Source organism: Peromyscus maniculatus, chromosome 4 (assembly GCF_049852395.1).
Source record: "Peromyscus maniculatus bairdii isolate BWxNUB_F1_BW_parent chromosome 4, HU_Pman_BW_mat_3.1, whole genome shotgun sequence".
Lineage (NCBI taxonomy): Eukaryota > Metazoa > Chordata > Mammalia > Rodentia > Cricetidae > Peromyscus > Peromyscus maniculatus.
In genome coordinates this window covers 6,451,379-6,476,630 of record NC_134855.1, presented here as the reverse complement: position 1 = coordinate 6,476,630, position 25,252 = coordinate 6,451,379, and the positions used below count along the sequence as shown (strand labels likewise).

The following is a 25,252-nucleotide window of genomic DNA, read 5'->3' as shown; positions in this document are numbered from 1 at the left end:
GCCGTGCTCTCCGGGCCACTCGCAGCCACGCGCGCCTGCGGCTCGCCTGTCACCTGCTTGTCAGTCCCGGGTCCCGGCTGCGGCGGCCGGCAGCACGCGGAGCAGCCGGGAGGAGGAGGCGGCGGCAGCGGCGGCGGGCGGGGGAGGGGGCGGGGGTGCAGGGGCGGCCCCGCGGGCTGGGGGGGCGCGGGTAGCGCAGCGGGGTCCCGGGCGGGGCGCAGCGGGCCGCGGGGCTCCGGGCGCGCTCCCCGCACTACTCCAGTGCCATGGTGCGCCGGAGGAGCGGCTCGGTTTAGAGCTGGGGCTGGCGGCGGAGGGATACTCCGGCCGGGAGCCGCCTCACCCCTCCTCAAACTTCCTGACATTTGAACTCATTGGTGCGCCTCGTATCACTGCGCCGCGATGAGCCGGCGGCTCCACGTCAAATAGTGCCGTCGCCGCCCCCCCCTCCCCGCGGGAGGGCTCCCTAAGCCCCCGGCCTGTACCCCGCACCGTGCCCCGGCCCCGGTCAGCCAGCCTGCCCACCCTTGGCAGAAGTTTGGGTAGCCATCGAAACAAATCCTGTGCCCCACCCCTCTTGAAAAATTGATTTGGGAGTTGGGGAAATCAGGCTTTCTTTTTTTTTTTTCTTTCTTGCCTTTTTTATTATTAATATTTTTGTAAAAAAAAAAAAAAAAAAAAAGCTCCAGCGATCAGAGGAGTGGCCCCGAGCGAGGCCAGACTGTGCAGACGGCGGGGAGCGCAGTGACTTCTCCAGGGTACGGCGCCAGGCGGGAACGGCGGCCCGGGGACCCCGACTTGTCGGCGAAGGTAGGTCGCAGGGTCTGAATTGGTGTCTCCCCCCCGCCCCCCCGAAGGCAGCGCCTGCATCGGACAGCTCGGTATGCAGAGAGGGATGACTCCCGGGATCGAGGGATAGGGAACATCACATGGCGAGAACTGCTGGCCCGGGACTCGCCAAAGGCAGCCCTGGCCTGGGAATGGGGCGGAAGGGATGCAATTTGAATGAGAGGTTCTGAAAACCTTGGCCTGGCAGAAATAGGGCGGGAGGGTGAGCTGAAGGAGCCCCCAGATCCTGAATGGGAGACATTGGGTGGGTGAGGACAGTCAGGCCAGAGTTGAAACCAGGAGAGTGTAAGAGGATCAACAGGACTGGAAAGGTGTCTTGGTCACCGGCGGGAGCAGTGGACGAAGGCTGGGCCTACCAGGGCTTGGAGTATGAGATGCAGGTAAGAAATGGTGTCCCCAAGATTTAGAGACGAAGGCCTGGGTCGGTGAGAGTCCAACCGCTCCAAGGAAATCAGGGTGACTTCTTGAATAGGTGCCCTTTCACTGTGGCCAAGGGGCCTGGCCTGGGGTCGAGACGGAGCGCTGGCCAGCCTGGGCAAAGTGGGCCTCGACATTGGGCAGCGCAAGGCCAGAGGCATGCAACTGGCGACTGCTGTGTGCATCCTACCTGATACCCCCCTCCACCCCGGGGAGGAAAGTAGAAGACATCGTGTCAGGACCTTAGGCACCTTGGGCACTACCGCTCGTCCTGGGATAGCGGGAGGGATGGATGGTGCGGCCTCAGGGCAGGAGCTGACTGTCCCCCGTGAGCCTCTGCAGGGCGGCCCTGGCCCCTCCGGGAGTGGAGCAGCGACGCGGAGCCGAGCGGGGGTGGAGGGCACGGAGGGCGGGTCCCCTGACCCCGCTGGAGGCGAGAGGGCGGATCGGATTTGGAGCTTGCAGGAGGCTTGGTCAGAAGTGGCCCCTTGTGCTTCGGGGGCCCCCCGGAGGGGCCCGGCTTTGTGGAGGATTAGCGGTCACCGCCCCACCCCAGTACCTGCCTGTGCGTCGGTGGGTATCCGAGTGTGTCTGTGCGTGTCGGCGCTCCCGACTCTGATGCTATTGAGTACGTGTGCACCCGTGTCCTTGTGCACATACAATTTTGTGTTTGTGTGGCCTTGCGACTTTCCAGACTGCGAGTGTCTGCGTGTTGTGTGCACATCTGCAGACCTTCTCTTGCTTCTGTGTCATGCTTCCGCACGTCTTTGTATGTGTCCTTGTGTCCGGGTCACTATGAAGATGCCTACGCCTTTGTGTGCGCCTCGGCCCCTGGAGTGTGTCTAGTAGATTTTTCTCTATATGTGTGTCTCCGAGTTACCTTTGTGTTTCTGTTTGCCCCCAAGTTCCTGAATTGTTTTGTGTCGCCCAGGGGTTTTGTGTTTGTCGCTTTGTGTTCTGTGTATTTCTCGGCGCCTTTGTGTGTCTGTATCCGGGAGCATGGGTATGTGGATGTAGAGTTTTCTTCACACACCCTTCGTCCTCTTGTCTTTACTCAGTGTGGGAAATCTTAGGCCTTGAGCTCCAAGGTTGGGCCTGGGCCTGGGCCTGGGCCGCCTTCTCTGGGTATCTGGGCCCCGGCGCTGCGGGAAGAAGCCGGGCGGGTAAGGCTCCGGCGTGCAAAGCCGAGAGGCGCCGAACAGCGCGCGGGCCGGCAGGTCGATCGGGTGCACTCTGCCCTCTGCTGGCTACAGTGTGTCCCTGCAACCACTGCTGGGTACCGCCTGCAGGCGAAAGCCCGAGTTCCAGGCCGGGACCTTCGCCATCTCCTTCAGGCTGCATGGAAGTATCTTCAGAAGTATCTTCCTGGTCTCCAATCCTGAAGACGCACCTGGACCTTAAACGCTCCATGCGGTGTTGCACTCCCACCCGTGCCTTCCCATTTCACCACGCTCCCTGTGCCTGGTCATTTCTACTTCATCGCTCTTCTTTTCTCTTTGGTTGAATGGAGGGCCCTGTGGCCCAGCCTCGGAAGCTTCCCTGACCCTGTGGCTGGCGTCTAGAACCCGGTTTGGGCCTTGGCTGTGTTTGTTGCGCTTTTTTTGCAATGCTTGAAGCGAGGTCTCAGCGCCGAGGGTACACCTGTAGCCCCCATTTGGTGCATGGCTGGTGTGTTTCCAAGGTGCAGAGGTTACTGGCGTCTCTCCCTGCACCCCTGTCCAAGCCGCAGCTCTGTTACGGGCCGACCCGGGCCGGGCTGCTGGAACTGTCGGCGACTCCTTGGGTGGAAAGGCTTCCATCTCTAGTCTGATTGCTCCACCACAACCTTGATCTCTCTTCCACGCCTGTTTCCTCCCGTCCATTCTCCCCGACCCGGAGGCCTTGGCCGTTGTCCTTTGTCCTCACTTCCTCAACCTGAATTGACTATCACCGATCCTTTTCACATAGCCGCGTAAGGTCGTCCATGTGTCTGTGAAGCATCCTTAGGGTTTTTGGCCTCCCAGTCTCTGCCTCCGTGGAAGAATAATACGGCTGGACAGGAGGACACCGGCCTAGGCTCGGAGCCCAAGTCTCTCCGCCTGGCTCTGCGGGATCTCAGCCATCGTTTCGGTACCAGCCGTTGCCCCCCTGCGGCTCTGAGACTCACAAGGCGGATGATCGCCCAGGCAGACGTCGTCCAACGCGGGATGCTTGCTGCCTCCAACGTCTTGCGGCAGAATCCGCTCCGGACTGTTTCCACCTTAGCAAAGACGGAGGAGGCTGGCTGCCAGCACCGCTGGGCTTGCAAGAAACAAACAGGAGGGAGTTGGGCTCTTCCTATTCCCACAGGCGCGCAGCTTCTGAGCCCTGCCCTGAGGCTTCTGGCTCTTCTCGGTTAGGACTTCGCAACCTCTCGGTAGCGACCCGCCTCGTACGAGAGCTCGCAGGGTGTGTGTGTGGGGGGGGGGGGTTAGGGCTACACCAGTGAAACCCCAATCGTTTCATGCTTCTGACCAGAGTCGGAGAGAGAGGACCCTCTAGGTTTAGAACCCATAGCTGGAGTCTCAGATCCCAGCAGGCATGAGCACCAGGCACAGCCTTGGGTGCACCAGTAAGAAGGAGAATATCAGAAACATCCAGCCTGGCCTTTTTGCTCTGTCACAAGGACCAAGGTCATGGAGCACCTAGGCCCACCCCACGCTGCCCCCCAGGCTAATGGAACCTCATGACTGAATCAAAGCTGCCCCAAGGCATGGTCCAGGTCGGGAGGCTCTCCGGGAGAGTCAGCTCCAGGTCCCGGGTGTTGAAGAATCCGCAGACTCCGGAAGTGGAACAAGGGCGCGCCCAAGGCTCAGCAGAGGTCGAAGGTGGGCAATTTCCAATTCCCGAGTGACCAGGCACACCTCCGAGCGTCCCAGCTAGACTTAACCCAGGACACACGGGTCAAAGGATGGGACAGTCACTTCCCATCACCCAGGAGAAAGCGTCTGAGGTCGTCCTGTGCTGCTGGAAGCCCGGTTGGAGGTTCTCCAGAGAGGAGAGACTGGGAAGGGACCCCCGGGGTGCTGCTCATTCTCCCCTGGAAGCTTTTGAGGCTGATGAGAGAGGGGTGCTGGGACTTGCGGGTGACCAGTGTGTACTATGCCCACAGCGGGAGATGAGCATTCACAGCCAAGTCCCTCAGCCTTCCAACAACCCCCACTCTGGCCATTAGTTCGGACTATTAGTCATGGGCTTGCTCCACATGTCAGGAAATCGGGCTCCCTCAGATCCAAAGGCTGCTGGCAGCCCTCGGGAAGGGCGCGAAGAGAAGAACACAGGCCCTCCCCAGGACTGGGTAGCCGGGGAGCTCAGGTCTCCCACCAGCTAGGCGGTGATTAAGGGCAGAGAATGGCCCCAGATCTTGTCTCAAGGGCTGGTTAGGAAACACCAGGATGGGAGACCTGCACCTCTGCACCTCAATGTCCCTGTCTGTGCAATGGGCATAAAAAAGGCATCAATTTTACAGGCTTCCCGGGAGGGTGATGCAGACATGCTCTTGGTGTGCCCAGCTCACTGCAGGGCTCTAGACTTGCTATTTGATGAATAACTGTATGGGAGGGAGAGCTGCTTCTTAGACATAGGGGACTCTCTTCCTCTAGAGCTAGAGGGAAAACAGATTTGTCTCAAATTCAGTCCTGGCTGGTGTCTTCCTTCCTTCTGGGGCAAGTGAAGTCAAGAAGCTGGTCACAAGAGACTCTGGGCACTGCCTGGGCATCCAGAAGACCGCTCAGCCTTCTCCACTGGCTTTGCCATGAAACCTGGGGCTGAGAGCAGCTAGCACTCCCAGTGAGATGACGATGATGATGATGGTGATGATGATAATGATGGTGATTATTTTTAGCCCCTTGCTCAGAAACCCCTGTTAGGGACTGGGATATGTATGTGTGTGTGTTGTTTAATTTTACCAAGTACTTTTCTTAAGAATCTCTGCATTTCTTGCCCAGTGGATGGTTTCAGCACCAAGTCTGTAAGAACGTGGGGCTCCCCAACCCAGGACAGGAGCCAGAACAAAGAGAAGGTGAAGGACCATGTTTGGAGCCATAAAAGCCTCATTAGGATCTCAAGAATAACTCACAGAATCGGACACAAATTCACAAAAGCCAGGGAATTCATTGGTCTCCACCCTGAGGGTCCACGGCTGGGGAAGGGGGGTGGTGTGAGCCAGGGCGGGTGCCTCTCCTATTTGATCTCTATCTTAAATCCACTTCAAAACGCTGCGGCGCAGCCGAATTGGAGGTTGGCCCCTTCCTGTAATTATTTGGTGTCTAGTAAAGTTTTTATGAGTGTCTGTGCAAATAAATGCATCTGATGATGTGCGGTTGTGTGCCTCCGCTGCTTGCTCCATGTGATGTAGGAGATGTGTACGTCGTCGTGTGCTGGCCCTCGGAAGAGAAAAGGGCAAAGTACAAGCAAAGAAAATAAAGCCAGGACCTCAGCATCCATCAAGCAGAGGGGCGGGGCCTGGGCTAGCGGGCAGCTCCCTGTTAGCAAGGCCTGCCCAAGTCCCCCCTCCCTCCCCAACCTGCAAATAGAGTCTGAAGCCTTTGGGTGTGCTCTGTGGGGGTAATCAAGGTTGGTGACAGACTTGGTGACTGGCTAGTTTCTGGAAAGGCCTTTTTGGAAACAGAACAAGGCTCACCTACTCTGCACTCCCCGCTGGGTATTATGGCAAAGTCAAATGAACGCTAAGTAAGGAGGAGTTAGGGGAGTTACATTGTTGCCTGTGTGAGCTCAGTTCATCTGCCTGGGAGGCGATGCTGGTCAGAGAGGCGCTGCCTGACCAGGCCTCTTCGGAAAAAGCCTCCAGGCTGGGCAGGGTGGGAGCTGGGTCCTGCTCTTCTTTACAGGACCTTTAAGCACAGTTGGAGGGTATCCTTTTCCTGTCTCAGTGGGTTCTGTGGAACCCTCGCTGGCCTTCTCTCCTCCCAGCCCTGAAACCTTGATGTGTTTGCTTTGAACTGATTATAGAACTTTATTGAACTATAATGTGCATATAGAAACGTGTACAAAGTGTGAAATTATAAAGGGGACACTCCCATGCCACTAATCCTGGATTAAGAGCAGGGATGCCTCTGGTCTCCCCAAAGCACTGCATCCCTTCACCAGCTTGTCTGCCCTGGCGGCTCTGCCTTCAGCTTGGCTGTGTTTGAACTTTATCTAAATGACATCGCACACCACATTTTCCTTCCTGTACTTAATCATGAGGTTTTGTAGGAAAAGTGGGCTCTCTCTGCTGGATGATGGGGGGCTGGCAGTTTGGGGCTCCCTTCCCCTCAGGGGGCTGGTTTTCTGGAGTTTGAACCACTCCCACCACATGTCTTTTCCCACCCATTCAAAACACCCCTTTGGTCCCCACATTCTGTGTTAGTAATCTTGTATAAGCCTAGCATTCCTGCCCCCCAGTCTAGAATTTCCCAAAAGGAGCCACCCTCTACACTAGAGAAATGCATCCAGAATCGTCTTTCCTTTCAGCTCCTCCATCTCCATCTAGTACCCTCTGAGACAACTGAAGAAGTCAGCACCTCAGAGAGGTGAAGTCACTTGTGTGAGGTCACACAGCCTTGAAAGGGTCAGATCCTGGACTCAAACCCCAGTTGGCCTAACTCCAAACCCCAGGCTCTTGTCACCTCTCCACATGGCTCCCGTGGGTATCCAGGCCCAGGCGTGAACAGTCCTCTTCCAGAGGGGAGGAAGCTGGACTTTTTCCAAAGGAAACGCTGGGAAACAGACACCCAAACAGCAAACAGGGCAGGTTGGTTCCCAGGCCCCAGCTGGCTAACCTCAGGGAGTGGAAGTCTGATGGGGCTGGTTTGGTCTGGACTGGCCCAGTCTCCCCAGATGCTCTGTGTCACCAGTGGATGGCATTGTGACACTCACCAAGCATGCCAGCACCCCATTCCTGAAAGTCGGCTATTCAGCCCCACCTCACAGATGGGGAAACTGAGGTGCGGAGAGGTCCAGGGTCTTGTCAGCCCACCAGTTTCTCAGAGCCTGAACTGGGTTGCATCTGCTCCGAGGCCTGCCCTGCTCATCCCAGCCAGAACCCTCCTCAAACAAGCCTTGTCCTTGACTCTCTTGTAAGATCCACTCTTGGTATCCTGTTAGGCTTGAAGTGTGGCCCTAAGATTCTGGAGTCTGGGGGACTGCAATGCGGGGCTGAGCAGTAAGAGCCCTTGGTTGTTCTGGCCTTGATTCTCTCATTTGGAAAGCAGTAGTGTTTTCACTACCTGACATTACCACTGTGGAGTTTAACTAGGTCCGAGCATGGGAACGCGTGTGTGTGTGTGTGTGTGTGTGTGTGTGTGTGTGTGTGTGTACTGATATCTCATGCTGAATCTGGAGTTGTAGATTCCAGCTTGGCCTGCTAGCCATTTTGCCCCAGGGAATCCCTGTTTCTGTCTCCTGAGTGCTGTGCTTACAGGCCACCTGCCTATTTTCACAGGGGTTCTGAGGATCCAAACTACTGAGCCGTCTCCCCAGCCCCTCTGTGGTCTTTAGAATCTATAACAAGTCAGAATGCCGGTTCCTCCTATTAGAGGAGCCAAGGGATATGCGAAGGCCCTGAAACAGGAAGGCACTGGAGCCAGGGGAAGCCTTTGTGGCTGATCACATCAAGGCTCTGGGTTACTCATGGGGAAGAGCTGACTGCAGGCCCCGTAGGTCACGGGGAGGAGTGTGGACTTGCACTTGAGAGCAGATAGGAAGCCAGGAAAGGTTTCAACAGCCACAGCACGGTCAAGTGTGTTGCTTAGAACAATCTCTCTGGCTGTAGTGAGGGGCAAGCCCGTAGCCAGAGGCCAAGTGACCAGGCATTGGGTTTCAATATCCCCTTTGTACGCAATGAGGCTGGGCAGTTCGCAGAACAGGCCTTATCCTCCAATTTCCCATAGAGGTTATGTTTCCAGAGTCAGGGTTTCATGTTACACAGAGCTGTTCTTTCTGGAATGCGGCCCCCAAGCAACCCCTGCCGGACCCTCCACAGAAGGAGGGGCTCCTGCGAGTACCGGACGCAGAAGCCTCAGCAGTGGCCGACCCCACATTGGCAGCAGCGTCTTGTGCTGCCCTTGCTTCTAAGCACTGCGGTGGTACCGAATGGTCCTGGTGCAGCTCCTGACATCACTGACCTCATGGAAGCCTAAAGCGGCCCGGTGAACTAGCTGTCCCGGTTGCCCCGTGAACCCACCGGGAAGGTGAGGCTCACAGGGTGAAATCCCTTGCCCAAGGTCACTGCCTCCATGCTGACACCTCTGGGTACCAAGAAGCATGGGGGGGGGGGAGGGGTAATGTATTCATGCAAGTGCCTGTGTATGTATGTGTCCGGTGTGCCTTTGAGCTTTCTGAAATCTAGAAAACCCTGTAACTGTTCCACATTGTGTGGAAAAGCCAGAAAATTCCATTTGTGCATCCTAATCCCACCTCCGCTCCAGCCCACACGGTATGCCCAGCAGAGTTCTCCTCCCTGGAAGAGCTTGGCAAGTCAGGCTCTCGTAAAGCCAGGACAAGCCTCCAAGTCCAGAAACCTTCCAATGGCCTCTCGCGGCCCGGTCTCCCTCCCTCCGCTCTGCATCACTCACCTTGCCAAGACACTTGGCCTTGTTTCAGCTTCTCAGACTTGGCCAGGCTACTCCTCAGCCTGCAGAGCTGGACTCTGTCTTGTGTTTAGGTCACTCCTATGCATCTTTTGTGTCCCTGTAAATGTCACCTCCTCCCAGAAGCCTTCCTTCACATTCCAACAGGTCAGACTACCTTGGCTGTGTTCTCCCTGTCCTTGTCCTTCATGGTTTAAGTAGGCTAAACGTCTCCCTCACCCCCTTTCTGTTCCTTTACAGCTTCCAGAGGAATCCAGGAATGATGGGGAAGGCCTGATGGGAGCAGATGGGTACGACATGTTTTGGTCATTTGACAGGACATTTGACAAGTAACAGTACCAAACTCTCCAAGTGTTGCTCTGCCAGTCTTCTCTAAGGTCAACTCTGATCAGTGTTCTCACTTCGGCCAGTCTCACCCCTAGTCCACAGATGGGGAAACTGAGGCTCAGGCATGGGAAGGCTCATGCCCACATCCCACAGACAGTAGCTAGAAGACCTGAGATTTGAACCTGCATCTCTCAGAGCCTGGGTTTGTACTTTCTGTGGCATGCTGAGGACATCTTTTTTTACTTGTCTTCTGTGGGGCTCCCAGCACTGCATCTGCCCCCGAGGAAGCCCCCCTGGTAGGTGGGCTTACCGCCTCTACCTGGTACCTGTCATTGTTGGCTGCTAGGCTGGGCTTCCTCTGCCGGGTGGCTGGCATGGGGAAGGGTGCCAGGTGTCTGCTGCCACCTAGAGCAAACTTACTCACAGATACTCTGAAAGCAGAGACATTTGGGAAGAGAGTTACCCTGTAGCCACTTGATACCAAACAATGATAAAGACATGGGTAATACCAGAGACCCTCAGCAAGACTTTGCTTTTGTTTTGAGAAAGTAATTATCAAAGATTTTATTGATTGGTTGATAAATTCCACCATCCCCCCCTTTTCAAGACAGGGTTTCTGTATGTAGCCCTGGCTGCCCTGGAATTCACTGTGTAGACCATGTTGTCCTCAAACTCAGAGATTCACCTGTCGCTGCCTCCTGAGTGCTGGGACTAGAGGTGTGGACTGCCACAAGGGACAATTTTTTTTTTTTTTGAGGGTTTCTGCTTTTCTGCTCTGGCTATCCTGGAGCTTGATATGTAGATCAGTCTGGCTTTGAACTCATAGGGATTCTCCTGCCTCTGCCTCCCAAGTGTTGGGATTAAAGGTGTACATCACCATACCTGGCCCCTAAACCTTTTATTTTTGGTAAACTTTTTGTTCATTTTTTGTAGACAGTCTGGCTTACAGCTCTGGCTGGCCTGGTACTCACTATGTAGCCTAAGCTGGCCTTAAAGTGTCAGCAATCCTCTTGCCTCAGCCTCTCAAGTGCTGGGAATAAAGGCATGTGTTGCCATATCCAGCAACTTCTTTTGTATCATGAAAATTTTCAAATGTATATAAAAGTAGAATAATATACCCATTACCTAGGTTCAGCTATTACAACTCATATACAATCTTGTTTCACTTTTATCCCACTCCAATCCCCCCATCCCAGTGGATTTAAAATGATTAATTAATTTATTTCTTATGTAGATCCAACCTGGGGTCTCATATATGCTAGGCAAGCACTGTACCCCTAAGCTAGCTCCCCAGCCCCCCTTCACATTGCCAGTGGATTACATTTTAAATTTAAAAATGTGTTTATCATTTGCACATCAGAGGAAGCCTTGGGACATCAGTTTTCCCCTCTCACCTTTGTGTGGTCTCCACAGATTAAGCTGGGCTTGTACGGAAAGTGTCTCTGCTGCTGAGCCATCTCACTGGCCCATCCCAAAACAAAAATTTATTTAATTATTTCTTATGGATTACATCAAAGCAGATTCTAAACTCTATATTGTATCAAGCATAGCTGTTGGGTTATGTGAAAAAATATTCTTGAGACTGTGCTTTCTGTATATCCCAGGCTAACCTTGAGCTCACCATATAGCCTAGGTTGGTCTCACACTCACAGCAATTCTCCTGTGTCAACCTCCTAAGTGCTAGAATTACAGGGGTGATGGGGGTGCCCACATATTCAACTTGGTAAATATTTCTAAAAAAAAGGAGGATCATTTTATTTTATTTATTTATTTATTTATTTATTTATTTATTTATTTATTTATTTATTTTTGGTTTTTCGAGACAGGGTTTCTCTGTGTAGCTTTGAGCCTTTCCTGGAACTCGCTTTGGAGACCAGGCTGGCCTTGAACTCACAGAGATCTGCCTGCCTCTGCCTCCCGAGTGCTGGGATTAAAGGCGTGTGCCACCCCCGCCGCCGCCGCCTGGCCTATTTTTTTAATTTTAAGCCTAAGAGTGTTTTGTCTGTGTGTGTTAAGTGCAATCTCGTGTGTGCAGTGCTTCTATGAAGGCCAGAAGCAGGCATCAAATCCCCCTGAAACTGGAGTTGCAAATAGCTGTGAACTGTTATGTGGGGCTGGGAACTGAACCCAGGTCCTCTGCAACAGCAGTAAGTACTCTTAGCTCTGAGCCATCTCAACAGCCCGAGAAAGGGGCTTTTTAAAAAAAATTATTACATTTTTGAATTCTCTCTCTCTCTCTCTCTCTGTGTGTGTGTGTGTGTGTGTGTGTGTGTGTGTACCACGGCACATGTGTAGAGGTAGAGGACAACTTGTGGGAATTAGTTTGCTAATGCCATTGTACCGGCTACTTTTCTGCTGTGGTGACCAAAACCAGACAAAGGCAGCATAAGGAAAGAGAGAAATAGAGTTGTTTTCACTCACAGTTTAAGGGCACCTGTCCATTGTGCTGGGGAAGGAAATCATGGTGGCAGGAGATGGCCTCAGCCCCTGGGAAGGTGACACTCATCTTCAGGGTGCGTCTCCTCAGCCAATCCCCTGTGGATGCTCTGTCACAGACACCACTGGTGCTGTGCTCCATTAGTGCCCAGGCATTTGTTAATCCAATCAAGTTGACGATTGAAATTAACGATCACAATCTGGAGAGCTTATCACCCAAACTTACCCAGTCAATGTTCCAGACCCCAGACAGTCTTACACTTGCCCATATTACAGGAAGACCCGTGAGCCGTTTCCCGAGTCTCTGAGGTGTCTGGCTCCCCTCGCTACCTGCCTAGCTCCCAGCCCTTGCCATTGTCCTTCAGCATTTATTCAGGTCTGGAGGCTCCCTGTATTCCCGTGGGGTCCTTAAACATGTTCGTCTGTCCTTTGTAATTTCTGTAATTAGATCTGGAGACTCTCTCAGACGCAGGTTCCATTTTTGGCAGCCCGCCTCGTGGGAGGCGTGGTGTCCTCCTGCCAGGAGTCCAGGAGACTCATGGTGTGTGTGTGTGTGTGTGTGTGTGTGTGTGTGTGTGTGTGTGTGTGTGTGTGTGTGTGTGAAGTTAGTGGTCACTGGTGTTCAGCACCTCGATTGGTCCCTGTAACAGGACTTGCAGAAGGGCTTTTCTGTGGCCAGCTTCCTTCCCGTCTGTTAGCTGGGATCTGCGAGGACCACAGTGTCCCCTTAGCAACTCTTCAGCTGCGTCGCGTACCATCCAAGCTCCTTTAGAATGTGCATGAGAGACAGTGAGGACTTGTCTCTTGATTATTAATTTTTTAGCACTAGGAATTGAACTCAGCCTCGCTCATGCTGGGCAAGTACACTCCACTCCTAAGCCACACCCTTGGCTCCTTTTATTTTATTTTATTTTTCTGCCTTTTAAATTTTATTTTGAAACAGTCAAGCAAAGCTACCCAGGCTGGCCTTGGGCTCATTACAGCCCTCCTGACTCAGCCTACCCAGTAAGGGCAATACAGCTGTGACCACTGTGCTTGGCTTATGCCATGCTGGGGACTGAACCCAGGGCTTTGTGCTTGCTAAGGAAGAACTCAGTAACTGAGCTGCAACCCCAGACCATTTTTGTTTTGTTTTCCATATGGAGGTGGGGAGTGGGGGGTAGGGGGGTGGGGGGGGGTGGAGGTGGGGGGGGGGTGGAACCAGGGTCTTGGGCATGCTAGGCAAGGCTCTACTGCTGAGCCACACACCCAGACTGGAGTGAACTTAAAAAATAATTTTACTCTTATTTATTTATTTTGTATACCTGTGGCTGTATGTGAGCATATGATACACACATGTGTAGTGGTATTTGCTTCGCCCATGACCTTGGGCTGTACTGTACAAGGAGGTAGTGCTTCTTGTATGTGACCTCTTAAAAGGAAAGGTCATGAGGTCCCTTCTTCCTGCTTCCTGCTTCCTGGTGTGATCCGACTGCCAGGTGGATTAGCTCTCAGTCAGATCAGAGGACGACTTCAGCTGTCTACTCCATTCTGTATTCGTGAGTGTATTTCCTCAATTTACCCTAATAAATTCCCTAATACTCCTTAAGCAGACTCCTGCGGATTTCTCACATTACATATGCCACAGTACACAGCTGGGCTACGGGGACTGAACTCGGATTGTCAGGCTTGGAGGCAAGCCCTTACCTGCTGAGCCATCTCACTGGCCCAGGTTGTTTCTTTCCTGTCCTTGTGACTACAGGGATGTAATGTGCTGCGGACCCCTGCAATTCCTATTCGTGTCCCACTCTGTCCTCTGGCTAGTGGCGTCTTCTGCAGGTTGATCCGTGAAGCCTGTGAACCCAGGAGGCTCTGGGGGCCCCTTTGCATTCTGGAAGATCTGGGTGGATGGACCTTGTGAATTTGCTGTCACACATCTGAAATTGTTATTAGGGGGCCTCAATTACCTTGCAGGAATCATGCTTAGAGACCACAATCTAGATTTGAGCAACATGCATTGCTATTGGACTGGTCATTGTTTCTGGGTATTTCCAGTGGATGAGTTAGGAAATACATTCCCCCCCCCCCAAAAAAAAAGATGAAACACAGAGTGAGTCATGAATGCCAAATCTTGGAAGTAACCCAGATGTTCTCCTGCAGGAGAATGTATTAGCAGACTGTGGTATGTCTATTCAGTGGATATTATTTATGTGTTTACCCTTAGATGCATATTGCTATGTGAAAGAAGCCGGTCTGTATGCTTCTAATTTCATGGCGTGTGATAAAGGTAAAACTATGGAGACAGTAGAAATATGGGTGATTGATAGGTGTTGGGAGGAGAGAAAGTGTATTTCACCTTTCTAGTGGAGCACAGGGGGTTCAGTGCAGCGATTCCACTCTGTTTGGCACTCTGGTCATCAGAGCGATCGCTGTCTACGGTGTGCTTCCCAGTTTCGGTTATCCGTGGTCAATACTGGTCTAAATATATCAAGTGAAAGATGCTCCCTGTTGCACTTCACTGTGAATAGCAGGATACAATCTCCAACCGCTCCACCTTCCCTCCTTTGTCCAGTGTGTCCATGCTGTATATGTGACCCACCTGTTAGTCACTTAGTTACCATCTTGGTCATCATAGGAACTTTTGGAGTATTGCAAGTGCTTGCATTTTTGGCTTGTCTATTTTATTTTTAAATTGTTATTTATTTACTTACTTATTAGACGACTTATTGGTGGGGTGGGGTGGAATATGTGTGGGTGATGTGTGTGGGTGCACTCACGAGTGTGTCTAGAGGCCAGCGGTTGACATCTACTTTATTATTGATTGGCTGATTTAATGTGTGCATGTGTGTGTTGCAGTGTGTGCCCCATAGTATGTGGAGATCAGAGAACAACTCTGTGGAGCTGATCTCCTTCTATCTCTATATGGGTTGCCAGGATGGACTGCAAATCACCCTGTCTGTGTGGCAATCACCTTGGCTTGCTAAACCACCTCATTTTTGAGTCAAGGTTTCTTACTGGGATCTGGGGCTCACCAATTCTGCAAGACTAGGTGGCCAGTGAATCCCAGGGGTCTCCCAGTTTGCATCTCCCCAGTGCCAGGACTAAAAGTCCCCCCACCATGTAGGTCCTGTATGTCAAACTCAAATGCTCATGCCTTCTCTGCCTGAGCTGTCTCCTTAGCCCCATTTCATTTATTTATTATTTTGAGACAGGGCCTCACACTTGAACTTCCTATGTGGTCCAGGGTGACCTTGAGTCTTCTGCCTTTACTTCCCAACTGCAGAAGTTGCAGATATGTGTCAGCACGCAGTGTTAGGGGTCAAACCCAGGGCTTTGTGCATGCTAGGCAAGCATGCTACCAATTGAGCTGTGCCCTATAGCATTTCCATTTTGTTATTGATTATTGTCGTTAACTCTTTCTGTGCCTGTTAGGATATAGCTGTGGATTCATGTCACACATTTGTCAAAAACCACAGAATGTCCAATGGGAAAAGGGAGCCCATAGAGTAGAACTTTAGCTGGGGTGCATTGATGTCGGCTTAGAAATTACAGCAAATGGTGCCTATTGGTGTAGGGCATACGGAAACTCGGTACTCATGCTCAAGTTTTCTACGTACCAAAAACTGCTAATTTTTTTTTAAAACTATGAGTTAATATTTCTAACTTAAATTCTGGACTACAGTGTGTTTTTTGTTTGTTTGATTTTTCTGGGTTTTTGTTTGTTTGTTTGTTTTAAGTTAGAGTCTCATGTAGCCCAGGTGCCTCCAACCATATGTAGCTGAGAACAACCCTGTATTCCTGATCCTTCTGCCTCTACCTCCAGAGTTCTGGGATTACAGGCGTGCACTACCATACCGGGTTTATGTAGTGCTGGGGTGGGACCCAGGGATCGGTGCATGTTCAGCAGAGCATTCACTAGCTGAGTCGCATTCCAGCCCCATCTCAAGGTTTTTCAGACAGGATTTACGGTGTAGCCCAGGCTGGTTTAAAACTCACAGCAGGTTCTGCTGCCTCAGCCTCAGGGGTGCCGAGTTAGAGATGTGAGCCCCATGCCCTGCTACCATGGATTCCAGACACACCAATATGAGTAGACTTTTTCAGGGGGGGTTATATGTTTGTTTTTTTCCTTCAGGGGACATCTTAGTGATATGCAGTCAAGTTCCCACACTTGGTTGTGGGAGTGACTGTGGGACTAGGTCACCCACTCGACATGCTAGCTGTTCTTCTTCCCCCCCCCTCCTCCTCCCTCTTCTTCTTTTTCCTCTTCTGTTTCAATTTAAATAGTTTGGATTTCTTTTCAAACATTTAATTTAGCAACTTTATTGTGGTTGATATATTGTGCACCTCAATAAACTTATCTGGGGTCAGAGAACAGAGCAGCCACTATATTAAACATAGAGTTTAGGCAGTGGTAGCACACGCCTTTAACCCTAGCATTCTGGAGGCAGAGATCTATCTGGATCTCTGTGATTTCAAGGCCACACTGGGAACTGAGCCAGGCATGGTGGCACACACCTTTAATCTCAGGAAGTGATGGCAGGAAGCAGAAAGGTATATAAGGTGTGAGGACCAGGAACTAGAGGCTTTTAAGCTTTTAGCAGCAATTCAGCTGAGATCCATTTAGATGACAACTCTGAGGAAACAGGATGGGCTGAGAAGTTGGTGAGGTGAGGTTAGCTGTGGCTTGTTCTATTTCTCTGATCTTTCAGCGTTCACCCCAATACCTGGCTCTGGGTTTTTCTTTTAATAAGACCTTTTAAGATTCGTGTTACACTTTATGGTACATAAAGTTGTGCTTGATTTTCAAGTCAAGTTAGGCTTTGCCCATCCTCATAGTCATCCTGTTTGACACCTGCCATCTCTGCCCACTGTTGATAGTCCAGTACTCCCTGGACATTATAAAAGGGATGCTTTGCATGTTCCTTGAGACCTCACATAACCCCATGCAAAGGTTCCCAACCTACCTTTTACAGGACAGGAAGCTGGGCATCCATCCCAGGACTTAGTCTTAAGTGTGGGCACTTGAGTGCCTAGCCTTGTTCCAGATTCCACCCTGGGCATCAGGGACAGAGAAGAGAGAGGCATGGTCATGTTCTCACAGAGTTAATGTTAAGTGGGCCAGTCATGCCTCACTTATACCTGATTGTAATGTAGGACTGTCTGTCTGTCTATCCAGGCACCAGGAATCCTTCCAGGCACCCTGAACAGTGCTCAGTGCAGCAGAAATCAATGTAAGTTTGTTGAATGAAAAAAAGGAAAACAAAGCTTGTGGTCATTATAGACATCCGCAGACTCTTGGACTGAGAAACTTTGGTACAAAATTGAAAAACCTTTAAATTATAGATATAATGTACTTCAGTAAAGACTATTTGGAAAGTGTAATAAATGAGATAATAAAAATAGCCATGATATCAGTTTAAATCTGTGGTTGGCCCCATATAAAGACAGCCTTTTATAAATCGTTAGAATCTTTATATACGTGCGTCTGTGTACATATATTTATGCATGTATACACAGTGTTGTTTGCATTTTCAGGAAATTGCTGCTAACAGTCTATCATGACGGTTTTCCTCACCAACATCCCTTTAAGCCTCACCATCTACTTAGGGCTTGAATTTATTTTCATAGTGATGACATCCTTTACCACATAAAATAACTGTCAAGCGGAGACGAAGGCTGCAGTCACAGGAAGATGACTATCTAGCAGGCCGGGAGGCTGCACATGGGATCTCAGCTGATTGCATAACCTTTCCCATGGATGCCAGGGAAATGCAGCAAGGAGGGTACCCAGAGCACCTGCCTGCTTTGGTCTCTTTCGTGCTCCGTGTTCTGCAGTTCTGGCCCTGCAGGCAGTGTGACTCCTTGGCTGGAGAGAGGGTTGTTAGCGCACTGCCTTTAGAACTCTCACCCTCAGCACTATATACAATGAGTTGGCTGTGTGACCTTGGTTTTCAACTTCAGTAGCTCAGGCTGTGAGTGGTCTCCACTCCCTGGGCAGGGAGAGGCCCTGGAGCTCAACTCCTGATTGCTTCATAAACTACCAATAAATAGACATTCTTTCAAAGATTTAGGTTTTTGAAATTTTATTTTATTTTTGAGACAGGGCTTCTCTGTGTAGCCCTGGCTGTCCTGGAACTCACTCTGTAGACCAGGCTGGCCTCGAACTCATAGAGATCCACCTGCCTCTCGAGCGCTGGGATTAAAGGAATGGGACACCACTGCCCGGCTGTAAATGGCTGTTCTTACTTTCTAGCAGCTCTGCTGTTGTCGTTTTGTCTTGGTAGAAAGATAATCCAGGCCTTAGGGAGTCACAGTGCGACAGCCACCTACCTATCTTTGGGCTGGAAGCTCTGGCCAGAGTATATCAGGCATGGGGTGAGATCCTACCACAGCTTAAACAACGTCATCTCCCCCTTTAAAAGTTTTTTTTTTTTTTTAAGTGGTACACGCCTCTAATCCCAGCCCCTAGGAGGCAGAGGCAGATAGATCTCTGAGGGCAGGAGAATTTCTAAATTCAAGGCTAGCCTGGTCTGCAGAGAGAGTTCCAGGACAGCCAGGGTTACACAGAGGAACCCTGTCTTATATTAAAAAAAAAAAAAAAAAAGACCAAAATAATTTTTTCCCTGCTGTATCCGATGTAGCCCAGACTGGCCTCAAATTCTCTATGTAGTTTAGAATGACTTGGGATTCCTGATCCTCCTGCCTCTACCAACCAAGTTCTGGAACTATAGGCAAACACTGCTATGCCTGCTTTATGTGGCAATAGATGGAAGCCAGGGTCGTAAGCCAGCACTCTTGGGATCAAGCCATACCCCCCAGCCCACTGCAGTTCATTAGCAGGAATTCATGATTACATTTTACTTCAAAACATGTCCAAACAGTGTGTGGGTATCTGGGTAAGCAGTGACAGGCAGTCACTAAGTTCATGGTTTTCAGGGCTCAGCATTGCAGGTTCCCATCTGTGGACTTTGAATCCTGGCTTCTGCTCTACTCATAACTGTGGGGTGCAGCTTTGTTCTGTGTGCCATCCCACATCCATCACCCCAACTATGTCTTTCTTTAGAATGACTTCATCCTCTGGCTCCCTGGGTAGAACACGTGATCCAAGTTTAAGCCAATCAAAACGAATCCATCACTGTGGCGTGGAGAGTGGCCCCTGATGGTCAGTGGCCCGAGCCAAGCTTACAGAGTGATGCTCCAGGCCTTTGCTTGAAGTGCATCTTTGCCATGGCTGTGCAGTTTGGGGCACAGCTGCTTCAGGGTCACCTGGCTCCCAAGTCGCATTGGTTGTCTGAGAACGAAGCTGCCCCAGGAGGTGAGGCCAGGGGAAAGCTCCCATGGACGGCCGTCCCGAGCCCCCGCAGGGCTGTGTAGGATCCCACTGATGCTCTCAGGCTGCTCTCCTTTCTTTGTGTGCTGCCTCTCTGGTATTCCGTCTGGTTGGACTCTGACCGTCATGACTCACAAAACAAGAAAGGCTTCGTAGGGATGGCTCAGTAGATAAAGGCACTCGTCACACAGACCTGGGACCAAGTTTGATCCCTGGGACCCACAGGAAGGTGATGGAGAGAACAAAGCTCATAGCTGTTCTCTGACCCCCACCCCCCACTCATGCTTTGGTGGAAGGCATTTTACCCATTAGGTGTCTTCCCATCCCCAAGCTTTGAATTTGAAGCATTTCAGAGTTCAGATTTTTAGATTAGACATAGCCAACCTCTAGTATATATATCTATGAAATACTGTAAAAAAAAAATCCACCAAGGCAGCATAAAGCTTTTGGTATGGTGTTTGACACCCAGCAAATGCTTAATAAATGGAAGTTATTTATATTTTTATGAGTTTAACTGTAGAAAAATGAGAGAAAATAAAGATTAAGTAGACATTTAAAAAAACACACCTTTTAAGGCTAGATAAATATTTTGAAATATTTATCTTTCAATCATTTTCAGGTGTACATAAATGTGGGGTGTGTGTGTGTGTGTGTGTGTGTGTGTGTGTGTGTGTGTGTGCCAAAATGAAATCACAGTGTCACAAATCAAACATGTCGGGCCAGTGAGATGGCTCAGTGGGTAAAGGAGCTTGCGGCCAAGGTCAAGGGCCCGAGTTCAGGTTCTGGATGGCACTTGGCAGAAGGAGAGAACTGACTCTTGTAATTGTTCTCTGACTTCTACATACGTGCATGTATGTGCCCCCCAAACAAATAACTTTAAAAATTAAGAGACAGTCAAGCATATCATGAAGATATCTGCAGTCCTTCATGGTAGCCAGGAGACAGGCTTTTGTGGAATATTTAGATGCGCTTAGTTATTCTGGACGACGGCATTCTCCATCAGGCAGCCTTTCTGCCTTCACTCCCCCAGTGTGCGCTACCACACACTTCACGTTCAATGAGTACAGTAGAGAGCCATCGAGGATTACACCCAGTGTTGACCTCTGGCTTCCAAATATGCACACACTTGCACATGGACCTGTATGCACACATGTATGTGTGAACAGGTACACACCCACTAAACACATACAACACACACACACACACACACACACACACACACACACACACACAGAGAGAGAGAGCTAAAAATAGGGAAAAGGGCTGGTGAGATGGTAAGCTGGATCGGCAGGTCAAAAGGATTGCTGCCAAGCTGCAGGGCCAGCATTCAAGCCCTGGACCCACATGGTTGGAGGAGAGAACGGACTCCCACAAGTCGTCTCGGACTCCGCATGTACAATGAGATATATGCATGCCTCCTGCAAATAAATAAATAAAACATAAAAAAGAAAAACTACTGTGATTTGCATATTGAAATGTCTGATCTTTGGCTCCACATGTCTCCATTCATAGGGAGAGAGAGGCCAGCTCCATGGTTCCCATTCCCATCCCATATTAGTCACCTTCTCAGCTCTAATGTCATGAACACCCAGCAGGGGAGGAATGTGATCAGGAGGCTGCAACAGCCTGGCTCTGAGGTTCCGAGGGGCTGTCTTTCCCACAGGTCAGTGTTGGTTGCTGTTTTATTTTGAAAGAAAGGAAGGAAGGAAGAAAGGAAGGAAGGAAGGAAGGAAGGAAGGAAGGAAGGAAGGAAGGAAGGAAGGAAGGAAGGAAGGAAGGAAGGAAACCTATAGAGCCTTGCTGCCAAGGCTGACGACATGAGTTCAAGACTTGGGACCCATATAGTAGAAAGAGAGCTGAGTCCTGAAAATTGTCCTTAATCTCTCTATACATGCCATGGCATGCATGCTCACACACATATGCACAGAGACATGCACACACACAATAGATAAATGAATACATGTTTTAAAAAGTTGCATTTATTTGTAGATGACACAATCAACTGAGTGGAAAATCCAATGCAACCCACAAGGAAACTTACAAGGGGGGGGGGCAGGCCTAGCATGCACATCGGTGAGCACAACGCTTGGGAAATGCAGCAGAGGGATCAGGAATACAAGGTCATCCTCTGCTGCATAATGAGTTCAAGGCCAGCCTGGGCTAAATAAGAAATTGTCTCCAAGCAAGCAAGCAAGCAAGCAAGCAACCAACCAACCAACTAACCAAGCAAGCAAGCAAGCAAGCAAGCAAGCTAATTGCTAACGTTAGTAAGATTGCAAAATGTAAGGGCAACATAAGAAAACCAGTTGAATTCCCAGTTCCCACCAATGGACCAGCGTGAACAGAGTCCTCTGAATGGGGGTTGATCTCTCAGGTGAATTTGCTGCTGGGCATTCCTCTGTCTCACTCTGCCATCGAATTTTTGGGACACAGTTCACCACCATGGCCCCTGGGGTGGGAAAAAGATGTCAGCTGGGTCCCGGCTGCTGCTCCACTGGGCCCTCCCCTGCAGAGTCTCTCTCCTGTGGACGTCCTTCCTCTGGTGGCTTGAGGGGAAGGCACAGCCGCTCCTCAGGCTTACGTTTGGTTGTGGGGGTCCCCCTCCCGGGTTTACTAGGGCCACAGGGAGGCCTGGGCCCTTCCTCCTCCTCCTCCTCCTCCTCCTCCTCCTCCTCCTCCTCCTCCTCCTCCTCCTCCTCCTCCTCAGCAGACCTGTGTCCACTGTCACTCAGCAGCCGTGTGGTGTCCGGGCCCCTCTGCTCCTCATCCCTGGCTTGGTGTGACTTGCTGTTCCTCCTGGGGAAGATTCTCAGGGTCACCACCCTTCTCCCAGTCGCTGCTCTTCCCCCCTCCCTGGTTCCCAGGCTGCCACAAGAGTCTCACTTCACCTCCCCACGCTTCACATCTGCCCCCACTCCAACCCCTCATTCTAATGACTCCAAAGAGCAGCCCGCCAGGAGCACTGTGCTGACTTGGGATGTCACAGTCTACCCCACAGTCCATGCCACGACAGAGGCAGGTCAGGGCTCAGGGGAGCCCACACACTCCCAAGATCTCTTAGTTACGATACTCAGAATTCGTTCCTCTCAGATGCCGAGTTGTGTGAGTTTTGATGTGCCCTTCAGGGATGCCCCATTTCCCACCAGCTCTGAGGGCTCTGAGCCAGGGGTGCAGTGGTCGAAGATGAGAGACACCACCCGTGGCAGCGCCCATGCCAGGAGCCACCACCACCGGAGGAGCCTTCTCAAACTGGCCAGAACCGGCTCCGCTACCCCCCCCCCCCTGCAGGCCCTTTACCTGTCTGGGCGCTGAGATGGGACTGGGAGGGAAGCGGGGAGGGACGGAGGGGGGGAGGGAGGCTTGGGTTTGACTGGCAGCTGAGCTCACGGCTTCGGGCCTGGCCCCCCGCCCCGCCCCCATCCCAGCTGGCTGCAGAAGTGAATGGGGGGAGTCAAGCTTACAGGGAAACGTTTGTTCTTGTCTAGAACAGACATGGGCTGGGGACCCAGCTTCCCTTTGGCTGCCGCGGAGACTGGGGCCACCTGAGTTCATGTTTATTTTCACAGCGTGGATTCCATGGAGATAATCACCCCAGACAGGGAAACCCTGGGAAGAGGGCTCCAGCCTCCACGGAGCACCTACTATGTGCAAGGCTAAAGACAGATGGGAGCCAGTGGGATTCCCAGCACACACACACACACACACACACACACACACACACACACACACACACACACACACACACACACGAGGATCAGACCTCTGACTGAGGGTTCAGAGAGGGCAAACCTCTCACCCGAGGTCACACAGCAGGTTAGCAGAGAGCTGGAAGGGGAGGTCACCAGCACTCGGGCACTTTCTATTGTGTCTGAATGAACCTTTTCCAAGAAATAGGTTCTAATCCAATGCGAGGTCCCGGCCCTGACCTTCAGTCTCTTTTTCCGTCTCATCCAAGGGTCGGGAAATTTGAGGAAGAGCTTGGTGTATGGTAAGAGTATGATGTGAATGCTATTGTTGTGGCCATTTTCCTACCTCATCTGGTCCCAGACCTTTGGACTAGCCGTGGGCCCAGGGCGCTCTTACAAGACGTTGGTGTCTTCCTGAGTGGAAGCCTTGAACCACGCCATGTGGAAGGAGGGCTGAGTGTGGCCAGAAGCCTCACATTCACTGTCCCCCAGGGAATGGACTAAGAATCCCACAGTCCTGGGGCAGGAGCCCTGAGCCTGACCCTGTCACCCCGCCCTTCCCCCAAATCTATGCTGTATGTAACTTATTGCTTTTCTCAACCCTTTTCCCATCAGCTGATTTCATTGCTGAAATCCACCTCGAAGCTGCCTCGGACCCTGTCACCCAGCCTGACTGGACAGCAGCCCGCACCATCGTCCTGCTTGAATATCCGAAGTCAAAGGACTCAAGGAAACAGCCGGATCAAAACCAAACATGGAACCAATCAGATCCTTAACCTGACACTACAAACTTCCCACAGACTTCAGAGAAATACCTCCAGAAGGGCCCGACCTTTCAATTCTCCCCAAGGCTACCTCCTCCTCTGGCCCAGACTTTCTAAAACACAGCCCTGACCTTGCCACTTCCGGGCCTCAAGCCCCTTCGGCTCGCTCCGTGTTATTTATTATTCTTATTCGAGAGTATCTGTCGAGGTCCCCGCCTTGCTGGGCCCTGTGCCAAGTGTCTTTTCAGGCATTTGTTTCCATGGGGCAGGGACAGTTGCCACCCTCATGTCGTGTGGGGTACCAGGAGGTCCTCAGCAGGCCCGTGTGGTGGGTGCGTGGGGTTTCACAAAGCCCATGCACCCCCATCTCCCTGCTGTCCTACCAGAGTCCCTTCTTGTGACCTCTCTTTGGGTGACTCTCCCAGCTCATCACTATGTCTTATCTACCTTCGGGCATCTGTCGGCTCCTGTATGTTGAGTTGGTGACTCACAATAGCTCAAGTCTGTTTTGAAACCAAAGCCCTCCCGGCCCCCAAGCCACCTTCCCCAACGCTGTTTCCATTCCCTGCCACACTTCTCAGAACCAGGTGGCTGGGCCCTGTGCCTGTCTGTCCCTTCAGCTCTCGGCTTCCGTCTGTCTTCTGAGGACTTGGCCTGGCTGCACTTGCTGGGCCAGATGTGTCTGCTGCACTGACCAGTTTGTGACTGCGTGTTCCATCCTTACCAGGTCACCTTCTGTGTGACTAGTGGTTTGAATCCCTCCAGTCACCCCATTTCATACGGGCATGTCTGTGTTCCAGCTCCAGGGCTCCCAGGGACCACCGCCAAGCCGACCTATAGCCCAGCTTCTCCTCTGACCTGACACCCCAGAGGCCCCCATGGAACTCCTCCTTGGACTTTTTTGGGTTGCTATCATGCCAGGTGGGGAGGGGCACTGCCAGCCCCAGTGAGCCGTGCAGAGGAGCATCCTGTACAGTTCCTCCTCACTCTGTACCCACTGCTCTGCCAGCTTGGCACTGGCCTGTCCTTCCGGCCTCTCTTGGAGTCTCCTCTGCCCAGAATTCCCAAGGCCACCGCTCTCTCCCCACTTTCCTTCTCCTTTATTTTACTTTATTAGTTATTTGGTGTTCAGACAGGGCCTCACTCTGTAGACCAGGCTGGCCTCACACTTGTAGAGCTCCACCTGCCTCTGCCTCCCGAGTGCTGGGATCAAAGGTGCGCACCACCAAACTCACCCATCATCATCGTCGTCGTCGTCGTCGTCGTCGTCGTTGTTGTCGACAGGGCCCTAGGTATTCAAGCTTGAGCTTCTGGTCCTCCTCAGTGCTGGGGTTACAGGTGTGCACCACCATACCCTGCTTACGTGGTGCTGGGGATGGAAGCCAGGGTCTCCTGCGTGCCAGGCCAGCATCACGGCCCTGCAGCTGCATCACCTCCAGCCTCCTTTGCCTGTCCCTCACCACCTCCATCCCCAGCCTCCCCCAAACCCTGCTCTCCAGGGAACACAGCCATCTTTCTCAAGGGTTGTCGCTGGCCAATGGTTCAGCCCCACACCCTCAGCCCAGGGCTCAGGTCAGTTATCAGGTACTTATCCTCCCTCTCAGGACACTGAGTATCAAAACTGCCCCCATGCATTTACACGAACCTTCCTCTGTCTCCAGAAGAGCCACTTCCCTGATGCCAAAGCCGATTTCCTTCTGTTCCCCTGGAAAACCTGAGCATGCTTTCTCCCATGAGCCTGTATCTATGGGAGAGCCATAATGAAGTCATATCTTTCTGTCCCCTTCCCCACGCTTATTGAGAACTCTCTAGAAACAGGACTTTGTAAGAATACAATTCTGAGTCTTTGTCAAA

At 51.6% G+C, this 25,252-nt stretch overlaps 1 long non-coding RNA gene across 1 annotated transcript; it reads left to right on the top strand.

Moving 5' to 3' along the window:
• Positions 1–224: 224 nt before the first annotated feature.
• LOC143272818 (uncharacterized) lies at positions 225–25,252 on the top strand. Its single transcript, XR_013050395.1, has 2 exons — positions 225–810; positions 23,250–25,252. It is a non-coding gene; the product is annotated as an uncharacterized LOC143272818 (long non-coding RNA).